Raw genomic sequence first — 23,114 nt, 5'->3', positions numbered from 1 at the left:
TGACGCGTAAAAAGTTTGCTTTATATGCACTTAAGATATATATAACTCAAGACAGGATGAAGAATTTGTAACGTTATTACGTTCATACAATAAGCAGAGTAGCATGTATATAAATGCTATTAAAAAGGAATTGTGGAGCTCCGCTTTTAGGCTTGGCTAAATATATATACAGTATATTAAACAGATTACGTGTCGGATTGTATAAGTAATTAAAAAAAAAAACCGCTCATCTGGCAACAAAAATGGTCGTTTTTCCTTGGTAATGACTTATATATGGGAGATGATATATTGCTCGGAGATTTGAGGGACACAAAATACTTTTTACGTACATTTAACACTAGCCTCCCACGCAGACGTTCTTAGGGGTTCGTCACGCGTTCCTGCCGAACCCCTAAGAACGTCTGCGTGGGAGGCTAATTTAACACAGAGTCGAACTTTTTTTATGTAAATTTAACCCCCCGTGATAATACTTGCAACATTGCGGGTCAACATGCCAATCAATTAGCGTGAGTGTCTTGTTTTCAACACGCTCTCACAATTTGCCGTTTCATTTACCCAAGCTACATTTTCGGTTAAAGTTAAGATAAAATGATACTTTTGGCGGTAATAATAGTTTTGATAGTTAAATCCATGTACCAGATCGATTTTTTTGCCAACGAGGAAACAGCGTAAAGAGATTCGCATTGTGTCGTGTTCAACAAATTATAAGGAAACATGCCACCGACAAGCTCGAGGGAAAAACCCCTTAATCTAACATGCAGAATTAAATTACAATCATGAATTCAGTCAAAACAGTTTCGATGATTTTCCTTTTCGAAAATAACCAAACTGAGGAAAAATACGAGGTGGCTTATTATCTGTAGATTTATATTTTCAAATACCGGATTTTGAACAACACGTTTGCGAAGAGCCAGTCACAAAGGATTCAACTGTGTTCTTACCGGCTGAGATAATCACTGGTGTAAGACACCGTATTTGCAACCTGATAACAACCTGATATAACTGAATGCATATTAGACTTAAAAGATGTTTTCATCTTAGTTCAATTCCTACCTATGCGTTACTCAATTTACAGTACTGACTAACCCCGGCAGAATTACTCCAGTTAAATTACTTCCGCCCAGAAACTACATCACAACATTCAACAAACAATGAGGTTATAAAGCCTTTGCAAGCTTTTACGATTAATCGCCTCTGTCAAGAGGTACGTTTGATTTCTTTCAACCAGAAGACTACAATGAAACCGCAAATTTTGTCTGAATTTTGGACTGTATTATCCACTTAACTAGCTCGACAGCGCACGCAATTTGCTTTTGATTTTCCGATAACTGAATTCAGCTTTGAGCGACTGAAAGCATTGAAAATAAGTTTAAATTGCTCGTAACCATGTTTAACCCCGATATTTTGGGATTTTAATTCACATCCTGGTTAGTTACTTACCTTTTGTAGATATTCAATCGCAGACACATCCAAAGAGTTCGAACAGCACGACGAATCGCTAAAACAATCAGACGATCTTCAATTCAAGGAAGTCGTAAAGAGCCCTCAGACTCTTTGGCCAGCCGCTTCTTGCCTGGAGACAGTCTCGTACCCAGAGTCCTCGGTGGGGAGGACTGTTGGAACTATGATCGAATAGGCCCGTTCAACAATAAGATTGGGACCGGGAGTCCTAACAAAACTGGTCGGATTTCTCAGAAATTTGTCGGCAACTAATTTCAGAAGCAATCTTTTGAAACTTAATAGATGACTGAATTCTAGCCTACATAGTGGATTACATTGTCACTGAATTCTAAAATGGTCGCGAAAGTAGGGAAGGTTTGCTGTGTAAGACAGTTAGGACGACTCAAAGAACATTTCCAACGCGGATTTTATCGATTCTAAAAGAGGAATTTGACCAAATTGTAAGGGATCAAAGCCACAAGCTCCTTGATCTGCTGCCGCCACGCAATGAGTCTAATTATTGTACCCGTAGCCAGAGATACTTTAAACTAGAAATACGTGACTCGCAAAACCTCACGAAGCTGGGGCTGGGTGGAAAACCCTCTTTACTCGTACTGTAGCATCAAATGAGGAGATTAAAAGGGGCATAGGATTTTTTTTATGAGCATGGTCTTTTCGTAGTTCCACAGGCTAGTTTGCGGTTGAAAATCTATTTCTGACGCGACGTAATGTACAACGGGCGTGCAGCGCTGTCATGTTCGATGAATTTATTTCCCACGGAAAAATATTTTATCGCGGCCACGGCCACAAACGTGTAATTTCTTCAATGCAATCTTTCACAAAAAAGATTTCTAAAAGAGAGGGAAAATATTCTGGAGAGATAGTTCTGTATCCAGTGAATATTGATGAACATTGCAGTTGAAATTTGATCATGCACGCATATTTTTTCCGATGTATGCAAATTTTTTTCAGACGACGCCAGACAGTCTGACGTCATTCATACTTTGTTTGCGCACTGTTGCCAGGCAAGAGCACGGACACCTTCACGGAAATATATAAACATATAAATATATGTTCGGCTCGAATTAGCACGGCTTAGCTCCCGAGCGCGGCCTTCGGCGGGCCTTCGGCCCGACAAATTTATTAACCTCGCTTCGCGAGGAACTACCGATTTGTAAGACAAATAAGTTTAAAAACACTTTTATTATAGCGAACAGTTTTGATTATTAGTAGTAATCCTAATTATTAGTAGTTACGGTTTTTATAATATTTGTCATATATTTATAGATAATTTTTAGTTCCCTTGTAAAGTAAGTCATATTTCAGCAGGCCCGGGGGCTGTAATGATTTTGCTTCTTAATAAAGCTATCTAGAGTAATCAATTTTACAATGGCAGGTCCAGGTAGTTCAAAACCATATCAGTGTTGTGTATCCATTATAGAAGCTATGTCCTTGATGGAAAAGGGGGGTTGGTTTCTGAAGAAACCGTGGTGCTGCGTCGGTGGGGTATAGAAATGAATCTTCGGTTTATCAACACAGTTGATAACTGTGAAAAGGTAAATTGGCCTCCACAAAGAGATTCGGAGGTGCTGGCGTTTCGAGCGTTACAATGTAGCCCTTCCTCAGAGCTGATCGCTAACGCTTGGAAACTTTAGCACTCGAATCTCTTTGCGGTGACCAATTTACCTCTTAGTTGTTAATCCTCGATGAAAAAACAACCTTGTCAATGCCTGGTGCTGTTTTCATTGCAATAAAAAAATGGGCTTTCCTGAGACGGTGACATTCGTACTGAACGCCGGAGCCATTTGGTCCATGCAACGAGCTACTAAATCCCCAAACATCTTTTGATCAGTAATAAAATAGAAACAGCGGTGATAAACATAACAAACTTTATATAACTTGACGTTTCGTATGCTAGTCAACATACATTTTCAAAAGTGACCGTTATTTTTTTTACGCCTATATATATATAATGGTGATAAATCTACTAAAGAGCTACAGTTAATTGATAAAGCATCAGCTTCTCACTGCTGACGTTGACATTAAAAGCTAGCTTTAGTTCATGAATAAACAAGGTTTCATTGATTTTACAGTGATAACCACTTTATCTCGACGCTAAAATACCGAAATGATCTCACTTGATATTGTGTCTGGTGGTTTTGGCATGGTCATCAATGGCTGACGTGCTATCATTTTTAGCGAGGGCCTTGAAGTGTTCCGTTTTCCTGTCATGAAGTCGTCGCTTTGCTTCACCGATGTAAAAATCATTGCAGTTCCAATAACCGTCTTTGAAAATGATTCTAGACCAGTATTAAGAACGATTCAAGCGGTCCTTGTAAGGAAAGAAAGATTTGATATGTGATTAACCCCCTTTAAACTAAAAAAATTTAACGGTCACTTTTGAAAATGTACGTTGAATAGCATCACCACTGTTTGTATTTTATTTCTGATAAAACTATGATGAACCAAGAACAAAAGTCTTTACGATACTATCTTTTGATCAATTTGTGTATGTAGTAGCTGGCAACTCTTACAATACGGAATGTTCCGTTGTGTGCAAATTTTGAAAACTTCCGCCGCAGCATCTGTATTTTGATAGGCAGCGAGTTGGGAGCTAACTTGCGACTGCTCCGCACATGGTCGCACATGGTCCCATGGTCGCTGCGCGCTGCCGGTACAGTGCTCTACCAATTACGAGCTCCCGGTTGGTTTGATAGCTAAATTGGTAGAGAACTGCACCGGAATCGCACAGGTCAAGGGTTCAAATTCCGTTTAAGCTTGAATATTTTCAGGCTTTCTTTTCGCAACTTCTTTAAATTGCGTTTATAACTTTCTGTAAAATTCTGCTTGTTTTAAAAAGATGGGTTGCATAGTAGGATAGTATGATGACTGTAACTTTGAAAAATAAATTCAGGTGCAGGAGGGCGAGACATTGTGGGACATCTTCATTCAGGTGGGGCTCTCTCATCTCGCTCTTGGGGGCGGGAAAAAGAGAGACCGTGCCATGACCAGTTAAGTTAAGCGACCCAGACAATCGGTTTTTTCCTCTCTTTAAAAAAAAAAATGTGAAACTCCCAAAAACTGAAATATCTTTCCTGTCATAAAGAAAACCTTTTACAAGTGTCAATCATGACACCTGTAACCTTTGCTCCCCACTCCTCTCCCCCTTCCCCTCGCTCCGAATAAGTACAGCTCTATAATATAAAGAAACAAATATTAATACAAAAAGTTTTAATCTACTCAAATGCCGTTAAAGACCTACAGTATTGCACGACTTCATTTAATTGAGCGTGAAAGAGAAACTAAAATATAACATGCACTAAATGCTGCTATGAAATCTTCCTAACAACATCTTCAAACCGTTAAAGGCAGTGGATCTTGTATTTTAACAAAAATTATTTGGCAAATCTTATGGACAACTCAGTTGGCTTGAGATTTAACTTATACTAAGCTCTTTTTGGTCGCCTGTAGCGAACCGATTGTCGGGCTGTACCCGTCTACGCAGAAAAAGGGAAACAATAAAACAAAAAATAGCCAATATTTTTTTAAGTAAAATAGAGAGAAGTCCACCAATTCGCACCAAATGGAGCAATCCACTGCTTCAAAGCGCTGGCAGGTTACTCCTCAAGATCAAAATGGAGTTAAAATAGAATCTGGGTAATCTTAAGTTAATATTGGTAAGTATGATGCCAAACTGCTTGAACAGAGTTTAAAAGTTTTAAATTTGCATCTTTTACCAGCGCTTCTGGCAGGCATAATAAGGCGGCCAATTTTGCGAGCAGAATTTATCCAAGCCAACTCAAAGCGTAGTCCGTTTCCAAGAGTAAATTTTATCGCGCGCACTGGCGGTGAAACTTAATTCAAAATCAGGCTGCTTGTGCGATTAAAACCCCTTCGTCTCGCCGCCGACTAATAGTTAACTACAATACTAGACTAAAAATACATTTCTTTTGCAAAGTTAACTTTTCCGGGAATCAACATTTATGGGACCATCTAAAATAGCATTCGTGGAGTTCAGATTGCAAACGAAAGTTTCCCAGTTTTCCTTGCAAACGAATTTTTTCTTTGCTCAAACAAACAGAACGTCTGCAACAAGTGCATATCGATCAACATTTCTTGAAACATGCACCTTGGACAAAAGACGAGCGAGGCTATTCTCAACACGAAGAATGATCAACGAGAGTTCTGAGTTCTATGCAGTCAAAATTCTCCACATATTCAACGAATGAAATGAGCAGAGAAAATTACTCGAACAGTTTTTACATCATCATTTGCATCACTCTTTCTTCTTTTATCGTTAAAACTCTGACCTCTTTTGAGGTTAGGCTCCAACAGGAGAAACAGGAGAAAACCACGTGAGCAATCTGACTTCAAAGATCTCAAAAAAGGGGGTCCTACATATATCAAAAAGAGTGTAATTACAAGCGCAAAATAACGGTATCGGTATTTTATATATACTACCATATTACTATATAAAAAAAAAACTTCCTCTTAACTTTTTCGACATTCACTTGTTTTTAGCCTAATTATTCGCAAAACATATAGAAATTGTTCTACAAACGTTATTTGTGGGTAATATTATGCGCAATTCAAACTTTAAGGAAAACATATTAGTCTTTGATTAGAGATATAGTGAAAACATTACAATCTGAGAGCTAGAGTGCACATATGACAGCGGAGCTGACAAGCCCGACTCTTATATAGTCATAATGTCAGTTAAGTTTTTTCATGCACTATGTTACTAAAATAATGTACACGAGTAGCTTCGAAAACCGTCAGGAGCGCAGTGAATACCGACGATAAACAAACTACCTCTAACACTGCGTGATAGTAATACCAAAAGCTAAGTCTAAACAAAAACCTTTTTTTAACTTTATGCACACGATAAACAAACATAATCAAACTAACTATACTACTGCGTAATAGTAACACCAAATCCCAACTTAGAATGATGCTTTTTCTTTTTCCTTTCTTTTTTGTTTTACTTCATGGAACACAATGAAAGGACGTTCACTAACGCGGCCATTTTCTCTTTTGCCCAGCGGCCGATTAAAGTTCAGATGGTCGAATTGTACACTAGATACTCGCTCGTTGACATTACTGGTTGTTGGCTTTTTTGCAGCCCAACAATTGTTTTTGGTAAATCACGAGAGGTCTCCTAAGGTAGGGTTAATAACAAGAACTACAGAAACCGAAGCGGTCTGGATTTTTGTCTATTGCTTACATGACGCGCAGGTACAGTCACATTTCTTGTATTGTTAACCCATCAAGACCAATGAGAACTTCGTCTCAAAAACTGTTAGATTAACACCTTTGGTAACTATTTCAACATATGTACAACTAAAATCTGCTGCTTAGCTTTAAGAGAAACTTTATAAATTGTGTCTTAAACAATCTTGGACAAATAATTTTTGTAACACGTATATATATATTACAGAAAGGTTGTGTGTTGTCTTCTCAAAGAGTTTAGTCCAATATTGAAATATATATTTAAAAAAAAGTTAAGCGTACAGCGTACTATTTATAGTAAGTCAGCTGGTCCTGGAAGCTCAATTTCCACTAACTTGTCGTAAAGTTCTCCAACACGGAAACAGCGGTGTTGTGCCATAAGGTTAAGGACAACATCACAAGGGTTGGTGGTCCTCTTGTCAAGAAAGCGAATCTCGTTGTAAGACATACCTAGCCTCTCTGCAAGCAGTTTCCATTCATTTCCCCCTGAAAGAAAAAGGAATTCACGGAAAATTTACTGCGATGTGTAAAATAAGTGATCAAAATATAAAGTAATAAACTGTGCAAGAGATATTACAAGGAGCTACTTCATGAAAAATATTATAGGAAAGTCGATAGATTTTGTCACCACTTCCCTTACATTTAGTCAAGAAACTGCAAAATGCTACTTTTAACACAGTGATCGGAAAAAGTTAACTCGGAATGGACTAAGACTATTTCTGTGACCATGTCAATGATTAATCGTGAAGATTTCTCATACTCCAGCATTTATATTATTATTTTAAAATAACTTTATTGAAACTACAAAATTGTGAACCATTAAAAACATTAAATCAATACAATAAAAGTGTTAGCCATAAAATTTAAGACCCAAAAGGAAGAAGTGCGGATAGTGTTATTTCAGACAATAGTAAATCCGGTCGCAAAAGATCTTGACTACTAATTACAGTTAGTTCTACTTTAGCTAAATAAAAAACGGAGCTTCTTGATGGAATCTCTCACATGGCGCACCGTTATAATATAATTTAGCCTTTCCTTCTTGAAAAAGGAAGTTCTTGGAATTCATTAATACATACTGATTGTGTAGCACAATGTCGCACTTACCACAAAGAGAAAATGTTAATTCCTTTCTCTGCTTGAATGGGATACATCCAACATCAAGGTCTTCCGGCAACAAAGGGCCTGGTTTAGACAAACAGCAAAATCAATAGACGATACAAAGAGTGCACAGGATTCTGGACAGTTTGCACGCATGGCTCGTGTTTTGGGTTGTAGATAGAGGTAAATGGTGGAAGGTATTAGGAATATGTATACGCTGTTTTGGTACGTTTCAGCCAACATATGGATTGTCTCCTCTTTCCTTTGTAGTAGCAGTAACATTGCATTTTAGACACAATTTAGTTGGCTTGAAGCATAGTAATAGAAAACAAATATAGCAAAATTTAAGTTAGCACTCTGATTAAGAAACGCGATTTGACTTGGTGCTCTTGGTACAGCGGAATGCTAAAATTGTGTCACCAATTAACAAATCGAGGGCAGTTTTCTATGGTCTATACTCTTGTAGACCATAAAATGACGTCAAAAAATGTTCAAAACTCAAGTGGAACCACGAGCCGCAGGCGAGTGGTTTCACTGCCAAGTTTTGGACATTTTATGGCGTCACTTTATGGTCTATAAGAGTATAGACCATTGAAAACTGCGGTCGATTTGTTTTTTACAATAACATGGAAAAAGTACGAGCGGAATTGGCTATTTTTTCCGTTGAGAAAGCGTACGCGTTACATCTGACGTCATTTTTATTGTCTGTACTCTTATAGACAATAGCTATGAGCCAATCAGCGCGCGGGAATTTAGACAGTTATTGTAAAAAGAGCGATCAATATCAATTACAATATGACTCGAGACATTTGAGGAATACTGCACTTGACTGAAACATTTCTTGGAGTGTGGATAAATATAAGGGCTTTACCCTTGCAATTATTATCCTATACCCGGGCCTCTACCACGAATTATTGCCAAGAAGGCACGGCGTTTATGGTGTATCTTTCAGAATATAGAGAAATTGTTCGCAAAACGTACACTTGTCATATTACGGCGGTGACCTTCAAATCCAGTATTGGATTTATCTATCATGAAGGTAAAATAATTACCTTTAAGGGACCTCACTCTATAATCTAGGTATACATTGTTAACTCACCGGTAGTGCCGGCAGGGGCAATCGTCCTCAAGTGTTTTACTACGTCCATCCTTCTTTCAGATTTCGCAGCATTAGCAAGACACCGGATCCAGCCTTTCGCCTCAGGATCTGGATTTCTCAGTGTAGTTTGATTCAACTGCAGACATTCTTGTAGTCGAACAACAACTTCCTTAGGATCACATGACTGAGACTGGATGGAATCAAGAACGCCAGCGGGGAGAGCAAGTGGCGCTCTATTCGTTCCTTCAAAACAAAAATCAAATAAATACTACTTTACAAGGTTAAAAAGTTAGAAAAGGAATAAGAAACCAAATATTATTTCCATTCGCTCAAAAGATTTCTGTTGACAAAAATATTATGTTGTAGTTTCACTTTTTTGGGTGGGGGGTTATTGAACTCTTCTTCCTAATAACAAATTCAGGTTAGAATTCCCATTGTAATGGCACGGTACCATTATTTTGCATGCACTAAAACAAAATCAGTTCAACAGCCAAGAGCACCTTGGAACACCGGAAAACCAGCCCAAAAGTAACCATACGGCGACTTGACTAGGTCTAACCTGCGACTAGGGTCAATTTAAACAGTATTCTTATTTTCTGTTGTGTGGTACCTTGCTACCTTTTGTTTCGCACGGGAAAACGAAACTAGAGCCTGATCGCAACAGTTGGATGAGGTCTGGCAATAAGTACTAATCTCGTCCTCAGCAGGTCGGTGTTACGGTTTTGCGACATATCATAATACGTGATGTTCTGGTGTTTCTAGGTTGATCATGCCGTGACAAGCCATACACCAGAGTATTTCTCCCTAGGCATTCTTAATGGAACTTGTAAGCCTCAGTGTAAGAATTGTACGAAAACGTACGAAAAACGCTGCCGGGTGAAATAGTGGCAGAAGACAGGGGTTAAAAGGTCGGTATAAAACATCGCCGTTATAACCCATTAAATCTTTGTAAAATAAAATAAAAAAAGAACCTACCGTCCTTGAAAGGATTGATGCTTCCTTCATCGATACCAAGTGTAGTAGCAGCTGGCTCCTGTAAGGGCAAAATGATACATTATAAATCTTCCTTTACGTTTTGTTTTACCTTTGTTACGTTACACGATTTACAGATTTCTCGGCACTTTTCTCACCATCTTTAAGATAACGTTGTCTATATCCGCGAATACCAGAATATGAAGCGTAACTATCGTTTTCACGATTACCATTGATATATATATATATAAAGGCTATTTCATCTGATACGTCAGCTGAGTGATGAGCAAACTGCTGAGGTTCTTATAGGGTTAAAAATAGAAAACTTTACAAAAGGGTTTAGTAGATTCAAAAGCAGTGGAGAGTGTATTTGAGTCTTCTGATTGGCTACCAAAACTCGGGAAAGTATTTGTTATTCACCACCCAGCATTGCCCTGGATTTCGAGCGAGTATTTTCGAATACGTTCATTAATAAACACTCAAGTAAGGCTGGATAACCGCAGCTAAAATAATTATTTTCCTTTGTTTTTGTTGGTGGCGATGGCGATTAAGGGTAACGTAACTATTTACCGAGCGGCAAAGCCACCTCCACATCAGTCGAAACGTGTAACGTAATTATGGCGACGAGGTGCAATAACCATAAATTATTTCTGCTTTAGAGATTAAACCAACCTGTTTAATTGAAATCCTGTCCTCCTGTGCACCTGAAAATGAAAACCAGGGGGCAAACATCTCGGTGCGTATCCTGCAGTCGCTAAGGAGAGCACCCTTGGTGCAGTACTGGAACTTCTGCAATTCCGATTCTAGCAACAAATGCAGGCACTCGCATCCACGTACACCGTGATCGCGGCATTTGATAGAACCCTTTTGAGAACAAACTGGACAACACACACACATTTCGTAGCGCATGTTTTTCAGCCAGTCAAATTCCATCCGCATGCACTCTAGGATCAATCTCACTTTGGCATGGATATCACGGCTAACGGTCAAATCAACAGCATCAATTCCATTGTGAAAGACGACTTCGATAGAAGAGGAATGGCAGAGAAATGTAAGGGACGATCCTCTGCCAGGAAGGATGTGAAACAGAGCAAAATTATGGAACAGCTTAGGATTCACCGGGCTCTTCCACTCCTCCTTGCACCACTTGTAAACTTTCAGAATTAGTCGGGAAAACAGCCCTGGAGGCACCCGACCAGATTCGAACCTCACAAAAAGTGAAGGAATTTGCACAGAAGCAAGAAGCTCAAGGACGTCCTCTGTCGGAGGAGACATCAACATCGATGGTACAAGGTACTGTTTGTTTGTGTCTAGGGGAGGCCAGGAACAGAGCAAGCTAAATCTTTCCATTATTGCAATGAGGCTTTGACAGGTTACTTGGCTTTCAAACAGGGGTCTCCATGCATGATATAGCAGTCGTTTATCCAGTATTCCAGTCTTCTCGAGCTTAACCCACAGCTCTTCAACGTTTTCGTCTGAGTGTTCGTAACTTTTAACAGTAATTACCTTCTTGAGGACATCAATGAGCCACTGGGGGTCCAAAATCACCATAGCCTCAACTCTGGCGTTTCACTGAAATTAATCAAAATTCTCTGATCATGTAGAAAGTTCAACACTGTCCTTAACTGGTCATGGTCATTTATTGCGCACTTAAGTGAGGCAACTTCCCTGGCTTTCTCGAAAGGAATCCACTTAAAGCCGTCTTTGCGCAAGAGCTGCAACTCATTTTCATACCTCAACCACTTCAATGGAATAGACTCTTTCATCTGGGGCAGCTTCTTAGCAGCAGCAAGTATTTCCGCCCTCAGGCGAACAACTTCTGGACACTCTTGCTTGCCTCCTGATTTTGTGTTGTCGACAACAAAGACATCCTTAAATAGGTGATTACCATAAATCTTCTCTCGTAAGGATCCATAGATTTCGAGCGCCAGCTGTCTGGGATCCATGCTGCGATAAGGCTGGTCTGCATGAGTGCACACCAAAAATACTGGAGGCAATTTTGTAGGTGTCATGTCAGACACAGACGGAGCATCTGAACGAACCAAAGAATAAACTGATGACATCCAAAAATCAAGATGGTCAAGATTGTTCTTACTGTCACTGATTTCTTCGTTCATCTTGTACAATCCTTTTCTGACAGGAGCGTTGGCTTGCTCGTGTGGATTAAGACTTAAGTCATAAGCCAAAAGATAGATAGCTTTTTCTGTCAGGAAGATTGGATGGGTGGTGTAGTAGACTGACTGTCCACCAAAATCCCACAGAATTGAATATATTTCTTCCTCTTCATCGACCGTTTGATCGTCTAGAAGCATATCTGCAACCAATGTCGCTAAGTCTTCCGGTAGATCTGATACCAACATATTTTCCATGGCTTCCTCCTCTGTTGGTTTTGTGCTTGTACATGATTCATCTAAAAGTCTAAAAAAAATATCTCTTTCGTCCGTGGTGACTGGTGATTCTTTAGCATCTTCGGATTTTCCTGAATGAATGGGATCTCTTTTCTCCTTTCTCAGATCGTGAATCATCAATTTCGCCGCGTGGTGATCAAAAAAGAACTTTGAATCGTAATCAGTTTCTTTTATTCTCTCGCCTGTCTTCCAAATCGCTGTCGAGACTTTAAAATGTGAAGGATCCGTCTCTATTCCTTCTGTGCTTCTTTCCGTTGCGCTGAAAGTTTCTCCTGTTAAAGACTTCTTTAGACTGGTCTTTCCTGCCCGATCTTGCCCAATTATCATCACTGGTATTCTTTTGATGTGCGTTTTCCCATCCTTAAGAGCACTGTTGTATGTTTGAACAGCCAAGGGACCACGGGAACGAATCTCTGAAGGAACTAAACAAACAAAATAAATATCGAAAGTGATTTTAGTTTTCTCCATTGGCTAAACGCCTTTGACCTGCGATCAAGAATTGAAAAATCGTAGTCTGCCTGTGCAACAGGAACACGAGCGAGTGGAAATACATTTTTGTAATGAGCCAGAAAAAAACAAGTTTAAAGCATGCATTTCATTTCGATGATGGGGGTAGTGTACCAATAAATAACTATGCTGACAGAACGAACATTGATTAAATAGAACAAAGACCTTCGCAGTTAATTATACAACTTAAGGAATTGCGAAAAAACTCCCGAAAAAGATTTAGGCTTGAACGGGATTTGCGCGAACCCATGACCTCTGCGATGCTGATACATTGACCTACCAACTGAGCTATATAGGCAACTGGGAGATGGTCATATTGTGAGTTCGTAATATACTTCCATACCATTCAAAGTGGGTGTCAAAGTGAACGATAAAACCACAATCGAAAGAGCTAAATTATTGGAAATGAACGTTGAACGTTATTGCGTGGTATACCGAACACAACTTTATCTTCTCTGCTCAGTAGTTCCTGCCTGACACCCACTGGAACCATTACGTCCTGAGGACAAAAAGCACTTTCCAAGTCTGCACACGAAAGGTCATCGTTACATTTTTTAAGAAAAGGCTGCCCATGTAAAACACATAAGAACTTTTGCAACGCTTCGTGCAAATGTCTCATGGCATCCAAGAAATGCCAGAGCGAACGCATACGGTTTTATTTTAACATAATGTATTACAGTGTTTCTCGCTGCATGGATCTTTTTGATTGCGCGCGGTTCGAAAAGCCGAGAAGCTCCTTCAAACTTACGTGTTAGGAGTAGGATTTCATCAGCATTCAGTGATGAACTAACTATAGTGTGTTCGTTCGATAGCCTGGTTTTACTAGACCAGCGAGAAGGCAAACAACGAGAAATCTGCAAGCTTCAAGAAGCGATGCGACCGTTTAGTAAGATAGATAGATAGATAGATAGATAGATAGATAGATAGATAGATAGATAGATAGATAGATAGATAGCAGTTTATTGTGAAAATACGCTTAGCTTTTGTGAGACCAGCAAGCTAGGCTCACCAGCTAGTTTACAGGTATTTCACACTAAAAGATTAAAATAACTAACACAAATTAAAAAACATCAAATGACATACTAGTTAAAATTTAAATTTCTAATACAAATTAATCATCATACGTAAAACAAAAATTTACAATAAAGAAATAAATGGATATAAAAAACTACAATAATTCGTATTGTGTGAAAAGCTCACTCGATCATAGTAGACCTGCCAGATCTAGTGTTCTGATACTGTTTTTAAAAGCCTTGTAAGTAGTCACTGTTCTGCTTGAGTCAGGTAATGAGTTCCAGAGTTTTGGTGCCGTAAACCTCCACGACTTAAGGCCATAAGTTGTAGTGCTGGCCTTTGGTCGCTTTAAAATGTCACTTCCTCTTAGATTGTATTTATTATTTCTAAGACCGATCAGTTCTTTTATGCTTTTTGGTGCATGTTCATTATTAATTGCATTAAAAACTGTGCAAACTATTTTTGCGAGGCGTTGATTCTCAAGTGATGGTAGACCTATTTTGTTGAGTAGTTCGGAGTAGGGCCTTTGTTTTTCGTTAAAGACAAAACGGAGGGCACGCTCATTCACTTTTTCTAGCTTAGAAATGGCACTTTTGTTGCTGAAATGCCATGTCTCTGAGCAGTAGTTAAAATGAGGGATGATAAATGCGAGGTAAAGACACTTTCTTGTTTCGAATGGAAGAATCTTTTTTATTCGCTTAAGTACAGCAATCTGCTGGGAGACTTTTCGGCATATTTTGCCTATGTGCTTCTCAAATTTCATTTTGTCATCTACTGTAACTCCGAGCATTTCAAGATCTTCAGTAATTGGAATAGCAATGTCTTCGCAATGGAACTGGGGCTTAACCTGGGTCTTTCCCATTACTATTGCTTGGTACTTGGAAGTGTTTCTCCTCATGCCGTTTTGCTCATACCATTGATCGACATGGGCAAGATCTGCATTAATCGCTTCTTCAACTTTCACTGGTGTACTGGCGGCGAAAAATATTTGCGTGTCGTCTGCGTACGCAGATAGTCTGCTCTGTTTGACAGCGTAAACAAGATCGTTCATGAATATATTGAATAATAGTGGGCCCAGTACGCTGCCTTGTGGGACCCCCACTGAGATTTCTTCCCAGTTTGAAAACTGATCTCCTAATCTGACCCGCTGACGCCGATTTGCAAGGTAGTCATGAACTAGATCGGTAGTTTTGCCGTCAGCTCCACAGGACTTGAGCTTGGCCACCAGCAGTTCGTGTGGCAAGGTATCGAATGCCTTGGAAAGATCCATCGACACGATTCCCACGATATTATGTTGGTCCAATTCCTTTCTCCACTGTTCTGTGAGGCTAAGTAAAGCAGTATCCGTTCCGTGATGTTTCCTATATGCGAATACGTGTTTATGAAATATATCTTCAAAGTAAGGGCTAATTCTTGTATGAACTAGCGTTTCAAAAACTTTTGACAATGAAAGCAAGATAGTGATCGGTCTGTAATTGGATTTAGTCAAAGAGCAATCTTTCTTGAAGACAGGTGTAACTCTCCGAGTTTCCATTGTTGAGGTATCCTGGATTTGTTTAGGATGTAATTAAAAAGTTCGCTGAAAGGGTGGCATAGAACTTCAGCAGATGCTTTAATTGCTCTTGGTGGAATTTGATCGCAGCCCGTTGCTTTCTTTGTTTGTAACAACACTAAGCGTCCTTCCGAGATGCTGGAATGCATTTGAGAAAACGCAGCTGTGGTGGCAAATCAAAACTGCGTTTTCCATTAGCAGTAAGCATAAATTTTATAGATAAATGAATGCCTTACAATAGATCTTGTAGTTTGCCGCAAATCTTTTGTTGTTGTTTTTTTTTTACTGCCCGCTATTTGAGCCCGCTAATAGACGTCGACTACCACTCACACGTTTGATCACAAATTTATTCGCTTCGCGTCTCAATTTTTTCCATCCAAAGCAAAACACTGATGTTTGATGCTGTTTCTCCGTCGAATTCTCCGTTTTTGACAGTTTAATTCCATATGAACGAACAGTACGACTGAAATCTAGAAAATCCTCGCGAGTGAAATCGCAATATTTTGCGTTATGAAAGTCACTGAAGGAGTGTAATATTTCTTCAGCTCACACCGTAGATTGCACAATCTCTCTGCTTCATTCGTACAAAGAATTTGTTGCAAAACACGGAAAAGGTAACTGTGAGGAGAATTGCCATCAGGGTACTGTCGAGAGAAATTGGAAGTCTGGAGCTGATCCAAAGCCAGCCGTGGTGAAGGACATGCCTGCAACCACTGACCTTTGCCATTTCCAGCGAAAGCAGATGTTCCGCGAAATCGTAGTGTAGTTTAAACAGACTCATCCCTTTACAAATTTTCCACGGTTGGTGGACGTATCTTGTTAACCTTACAGGACATCTACATCCACTCCACTCTGTCCGCCTTTACTTCTGTGCTTCCATAGAGTCCAAAGAACGTCCCGTCGCCCGTCGGCCGCGACGTCCCTTTGACGATCCATCGACTAAAATGTCGATTTCGGCAGCCTAAAATCTTTTAACCTTACAAAAACGAACTTATATTTACAAGAGAAAACACTAGATTACAAAAGGTGGAGAACAAAGAGCGGGTGATCAAAATTCGGGCACGATTTTAACAGATTATTTCACCACAAGCGAACGTCGAATTTACTGTCGGCCCGGACACTTTGTTTATTTTTGAGCCGGTCTGCTCGCGCATGCGCTTAACCGTGAACATCGGCCTTTAATTATTGAGATGTTGTTTATGAAGAAGTAGAACCCTAGCCTGAACACGCAATCGGGCACTTCAAAAGACGTTGTGCAGACTCCTTGGTGCCTAAGGAGCAATCGTTTCCTCGTTCGTCAATTTAGCATCAGGCATGGTGAAAAACGCGCGAACTGAAAAAATATTTTTGACCATACAGTGCCCGTGTTAAGGACCGGTGAAGGAGTACTACCCTTTTGAGGTAGAGACCTTGTTCGGGCAAGTTCGGAGATTTTTTTCTCGGGTAGCAAAGAAAAAAATTTAGACTAGCGCCCGCGCCCGAGAACCGGACCCAAGCACTAGTCTAAAGGTAACAAAAAGATTACCCCGGGGTCGGGGAAGGAAAGAAAAAGGTCTGAAACATAAACAAGAAAGAGGGATAAACAGCATCGATTTAAGCCCCTTGTTGCGGAGTCCTCAAAAAGCATTTGATGATAACAAGGTTTAGGGGAGCCATAGGCTACTGTCTTTATTCCTTGAACAAACAGCGTGTAGCCACATTCGAGTGCGGTAAACAAGATTGCCGCGTATTTACGTCAAAGGCCATTGTCTTTAGATCATGATTAGAGTTCGGAGAAATCCTTATTGGTGTGCGGTGGTATAAAAGTGGAAAACATCATTCTCGGAGCAAAAATCATCATGCAACAGTATTGCTTAGAGATGCATCATTGCTAAGTTTTTTCTAAGGTCAGACGTAAACGATATGATGGGGTATCATCGTTTACGTGTGGACAGAAACCTTTGTATACGTTTATGAATGTAAACGCAAACGTGTGGACGGGGCCATAGCTTTGGTGAACTCAGTTAAAAAGGCCAAATTTTCAAACTTGCTGCATCGGCTCAACTTGCACAATATACTGCAATTTCTAGCCTGCGTGGCAGGTGCGGGCGCGCACAAAGCGAGGGTGCGCGAAGGGGAATCCCTTTTTTCCTCCCCGTTTTTAGCCCTTAGATTAAGTCAATGGCTAACTGACTCACTACGTGTCGTGTATTCCACCGTACGCGAATGAGAATAAAGCGCTAAATAATGGATTTGACCGGTGCTTTCTATGCTACTACAGTGTAGTAGCGATAAGTTGCCCCTGCCTATTGGGAAGAAATCCATTAATCTGCGGATGAGTACATTAACTTAAGCATAGCCAAAGGGGATTTTTCTTGTACTCATGAATAAAATGCCAAGGAAGCTCATTAGAGTGCGGAAGAATATATCAATGTAGAAAACGTCATACTTTCCAAGTATTGCGGAACGGTTCTTTGACGTTCAAGTATTTGGAAAGAAAGGCATCATTACTTATTTCTTTTTCGTATGATTCAAAATCACTGAGCGATTCCCCGAAAGCAGTTCTGATTTCTCCGCAACGATTGTAATTGTGGTCTGCGAAAAAATACTCTTCCGGAACAAAGTTTGCCCTTCAATGAACTCAGTTCTAAAATGCCATGTGAAAATATTTCAATGCCTCAGTTTTTGTTGGTATCAAGACTAAATAAAGCTACTGAGAAAACTATGATACCCAGTTCTATCTTTAATAAGACTTATGTGAATTACATCTTGTCACTTTTACATTCACAATTCCATTGTGCCACTACCACTAAACTTCTATCAATCCCTCACAAACACCATCACTGACACGACAACCACGTCTATTACCGGGATAAAGATGGATGCAAAAAAGGTAAAGCAAGGTTAAAGAAGTTAGATAAGAGGGTACAGAAAAGGCACACAAAGGGTGCAGGACAGTATGGCTGGGGTACAAACAAGTTACCATAGGATTGGAAAAAGACCATCCTGAGGGGTACGTGAAACAGAAGAAAAACATCAGGTGAACGTCTGTTAATGGTGTTCCTGTGCTACGGACCACAAAAGCTAAGACAGCGTAACGACTTAAAGGAACCCTTTGGCAAGGGAACTTGATATGTGCAAGCCGTCTTCAGAAATGTGTCCGACCCAGTCTCCTGGGCCTCGTTGTGTAGGGGCAGGGCAGAGCCCCAATTGTAACGTATCGCCTAGGCTAAAAAAAAAAACAAAGAAAAAACAAAGAAAATTCATCATAGAATTGATTAGACTGCGTAATATATAAAATAATTGACAAAATCATGGCGGACAATAAGTTTGTAGTAGTCCTCTAAAGTGATCGTTAAGATGGACTCTAAACCACAAGAGATCCTGGCTAGACTTAAGTATATTAGGTAAGCTGTTTCACAACTTAACAGTCCTACGAAAGTAGCTGTTACAATTGTATTCCTGATTTTGCCTAGAAAGTAGGTCAAAGTTGGCTCGATGAAAATTACGGGTACTATACTGCCAAGTGGCAGTTTGAATGAAAAGTCCAAAGTTACTGGTAACAGTTCCGGTTCTATACTTAAACAGGAGAACCAAATCATGCATTTGTCTACGAAAATCAAGAGGTAGTAGGTTAAGCTGATCTAATCTATTAACATAGCTGACTTCTCTAGGAAGATAGTTCAATATGAATTTAGTGGCACGCCTCTGAATGTTCTCTATCAGTCTGCGATGTTTTATTAAGTAGGGTGAATACACACTTATCTAGTAGCGGCCTGACAAGCGCCGTGTATAACAACTTTCTCGTCTGGACGTCACAAATCTCCCTGCCACACAGCCTCTTTACTAGACCAAGTACCCTATTCGACTTCGCACACATCTGCTCGATATTACTATTCCAAGTGCAGTTACCAGAGACAGATACACCCAAGTCGGAGGTTACGGGAGAGTGTGATAATACTTCCTCGCCAAGATGATAAGTGTTTAGGGGCTTTCTAAGAGATCTTCGCTTGGTCATACGCAAAACCTTTACATTTAGTAGTGTTAAGAGCAATTCTCCAGGAAAGTGAAGCAAAGTTGGAAATGAAAATTTTTAACCCTCCTTCATTTTTTGTGTGGATATAGGTTGCCTGAAGGGATGAACAAAACCAACCATATTTAGATCGGCAGGTGTGTTGTTGCCATGGTAACAGCACTTGATCACGTTAGCCTGAGGTCTATGTTTTGACCAAAAAATTCACTCTCAAATAGTAAAAATAAACGAGTCTGGTTCTCGAATGCATGAAAACCAATTCAAAGGAAATTCATACAGATGGTAGAGTCACTCTTCCAGTTTATAAAATTTGGCGTTAAAGTATTTTGGGTTTTATAATCAAGAAGAAAATGCTTGTCTTACTATGTTCCCTGTCAGCCATTTTGACAAGTAGGAAAAGCAAGCACAACCATATTTGTAATTTCTCCAAAAGTACTAGTTTCCAAATAACCAAATTAGCGGCAGAGCTTACATAGATATTGAAGTATATAAATATCATAAAATCTATTTGGGGAAAATTATATTCTGGCCATGGGCGTTGAAGACATCCGAGGCAAGTTGCAAAAAAATGCAAAATTTGAAATGTTGAGGGCTCTAGTATTTGGCTCAAACAGGCTTTAGATAGAGAATATCAGCTTCAGAGGTTTTTTCATTCATCTTATCTGTTATCTACATTTGATTGATTAGGTTTTTGATAAAATATAAATTGAAACAAAGCCTACCTTGCAACTTTTGGGAATTTCTTCAGGATGCTTTTGTCGTATAGGATGGGTCTCTCCTCAGTTCGCTCGCTCCATTTTCTTGACCAAATCTTGCACAGACTCTAGCGGAAAGGACAAATCTAACTAGCTAGCCTCGCCGAAAGGCTACTTTTAGACCAAAGATGATGATGCATCCCGGGTGATGCATTAACCCGAATAAAGAACAGTCGAACAAGTCAAACACAGTCGTGTGTCGAGTATCGAAATAATTCATCAATACAATCCATCCAGGAAGTTAAATAGATGCATCAAGATCACAGCTAAGCAAATACATTTTTGCGACGATTCTGAATGAAGTCTTTGGCTAAATCGAGCCGTACATTCCGTGGTGCATGGTTGAGATCGAGAAGCGAAGAAATCGTTGTTTACGACCAGACGTATGTAGACCGGAAAGCGAGGAACAAAACTGCTGACCGGATGTACTTTAACATGCGATATACACGCTTTTTGTTTGTTTGTTCGTTTGTTTTTGTAGCTTCAGATAAAGCGACATTGTCGCTATTGCATTGTCTCTTCTTTAGATATATCTGGTGCAATATATCATTGATAGAGGGATAAAAGGACGACTTTGATCCGCTTTTATGACTGTTTTACAGTGGTGAATAAAGAGGACAGAATAAAAGCGCTTCACTGATCGTTTTACGCAACCACATAAGCCGCCCATGTTTCATTTTAATTCATTGCTTATTGGATGTTAAGGATGGCCTGCATGTAAGATGCTTCGCTGATCTGGGGCATTAGCGTTCACATTAGAAGTTACGAAGTTGGAAATTTTGACCCACGTCTCCTCCAGAAATAAATAAGTCTTCTCCAGGCCGATAAATTTTCACATTCACTACTTAATACCTGCCCAAATTTTAGCATTCGTTCTGTTTGTTTATTTATTTGTTTGTTGTTGTTTTTTTGGTAGGGGGAGGAGTGACCGGAAGTAAATTTGTGCCGTCGATCAAAAACACTGTCAGGGAAATTTGCATATCGTCGTGCAAAGGAAAATATCCTGGTCGGGACAATGGAAAGTCGTTCTTTTTCAAATCCGAAAACGAATGTTTGTGAGTGCAGTGGAAACAATATAAAACTCAGGGAATGTCAACGGGATATTTCCAGGCACGGACTTGGTATAAACCGTGATGAAATCTGCGACAAAATGGATTTTATTCTTTGCCGTGCAGGTAAATAAATGTAACATTTCACGTGCGAATTTTTCATTCTCTTGTCACGAATAGTTAACCAGAACTGAATTTGTAATTGCATTTTCACAGTCTAAAAAGCGATCATTTATTTTGGTGGGTGCGGCTATTATGATCATGCGTTCAATTTTCACCCAAGCTTCAGTTCAGCTTCATTTCCTTTGTTCTTGTTTTCATTTGGTTTTTCTGTTTTCGTTTTTTGTTTTGTTTTGATTTTTTTTTTGTTTTGGTTTTCTTCACCATTGCCATTGTAAAACAATCTCATTACAAGAGGATATCATTACACTTACATCCGGTGTTACATCCCATTACATTGTGTTACATCCGGTCAGCAGTCGTGCTTCTCAGACTTCCGGCCCATGCGTTCAGTTTATTCACCATTCTTGGCTTGTCGACTATCGCAATATCTGACTCGATTTTAGCAAAAGACGTTACTTTAGATTCTTCAAAGGCATGCAATTGCTTTGTAAATTGGTCTCGACACATTGACTTTACTTCCCGGTCGGAAAATATTGATGAATTTAGGTGCTCGACGGCAGAAATCGCAAGTATTACGACCATGTTTTGGACCTTGTCAACTACTCTTTGTCAAGTGTATCATCATCCCTAGTGTGAAACACGGCAAACTGGATATTCGATGGGAGTAACTGTTAGATTAGAGTCTGCGCTAGATTTGGTCAAAAAGACGGAGCGTGCGAAGGAGAGACACTGGAGAGAACCACGCGACGAAAGCATCCTGAAGAAATTCCCAAAACCTTCAAGGTAAGGTTTTGTATCAATTAATATTTCATCAAATCTGTCGGCCAGAACCTTATTTACTAAATGTAGGTAGCAGACAAGATGATAAAAGATACTTTTGAAGCTGATTTTCTCTCTCTAAAGCCTGTTTGAGCCAAATACTGGAGCCCTCAAAATTACCAATTTTGCAATTTTTTGCAATTTGTCCCAGGCGTCTTCAGCACCCATGGCCAGAATATAGCTTTCCCCAAATTGATTTGATGATATTTAGAAACGTCAATATCTGTGTAATCTCTGCTGCTAATTTGCTTTATGTGGAAAGAGCACCTAAGGCCGACGTCATTTAGTGCGGTTACCATGGCAACGATACATCTGCCGATCCCAATATGGTTGTTTTTGTTTATCCCCCAAGGTAACCTACCTTCACACAAAAATTGAAGGGGGGTTAAAATTTTTCATTTCCTACTTTGCTTCACTTTCCTGGAGAATTGCTCTTAAATGTCATCATATGATCGCTACTCCATGAGTGTAACCATCTAGGTCAGACTGCAACAAGGTAGGAGAGCTTACAGAGTCTATAGGCCGGTAAAGTTTGCTGTCATCCGCAAAAAGGGCAAGACTTGATCCATGCTGTACGTAGGACGGCATTTCGTTTGCAAAAACCAAGAACAACAGAGTTCCCAATATGGAGCCCTGTGTTACCCCAAATGTTACAGGTAGCCAATCCAAGAAGGCACCCTCAATAACGACCAGTTGTTGTCTATTTGACAGATAGCTCGCAAACTATCGGAGGGCGGTGCCTGAAATACCATGGCGGTGGAGTTTAGTCAATAAGAGGTCGTGGCACACCTTGTCAAATGCCTTGGAGAGATCGAGGTGTATGTCATCTACATCTTCACCTCCCGCAACCATGTCCAGGATGTCATGATAAACCTCTAACAATTGTGTGACTGTTGATTTCCCTCGTAAGAATCCATGTTGTAGATTGTACAGTAGAGGTGCAATATGTGGATAACAGCGGTTAAAGACGCACCCTTCTAACACTTTTGAGACCATGGAAAGCAGGGAAATCGGTCGATAATTCTCTGCCAGAGTCG

At 39.8% G+C, this 23,114-nt stretch overlaps 1 protein-coding gene, 1 long non-coding RNA gene and 1 pseudogene across 3 annotated transcripts in view; all 3 read right to left on the bottom strand.

Annotated features, from left to right (window-relative positions):
* Nucleotides 1-1,528, bottom strand: part of LOC146474049 (caspase-3-like) — a 10,952-nt gene extending 9,424 nt beyond the window's left edge. Inside the window, exon 1 of the mRNA XM_085117310.1 lies at nucleotides 1,441-1,528. The gene's annotated coding sequence lies outside the window, so the exon portion shown is untranslated. The remainder of the gene's footprint in view (nucleotides 1-1,440) is intronic.
* Nucleotides 1-5,932, bottom strand: part of LOC146474048 (uncharacterized) — a 20,753-nt gene extending 14,821 nt beyond the window's left edge. The window contains exon 1 of the long non-coding RNA XR_014866219.1: nucleotides 4,716-5,932. This is a non-coding gene — a long non-coding RNA (uncharacterized LOC146474048). The remainder of the gene's footprint in view (nucleotides 1-4,715) is intronic.
* Nucleotides 5,933-5,936: 4 nt separating this feature from the next.
* Nucleotides 5,937-13,179, bottom strand: LOC146474047 (uncharacterized; annotated as a pseudogene). The gene is made up of 5 exons (XR_014866217.1): nucleotides 10,511-13,179; nucleotides 9,842-9,899; nucleotides 8,867-9,109; nucleotides 7,774-7,851; nucleotides 5,937-7,155 (listed from the first exon to the last, which is right to left on the bottom strand). The product of XR_014866217.1 is annotated as an uncharacterized LOC146474047 (transcript).
* Between the last annotated feature and the right edge of the window lie 9,935 nt (nucleotides 13,180-23,114).

This window comes from Pavona decussata, unplaced genomic scaffold (assembly GCF_977016875.1).
Source record: "Pavona decussata unplaced genomic scaffold, jaPavDecu1.1 SCAFFOLD_91, whole genome shotgun sequence".
Taxonomy (NCBI): domain Eukaryota; kingdom Metazoa; phylum Cnidaria; class Anthozoa; order Scleractinia; family Agariciidae; genus Pavona; species Pavona decussata.
The sequence above is the reverse complement of the archived record's forward strand: the minus strand, read 5'-3'. Positions and strand labels throughout refer to the sequence as shown.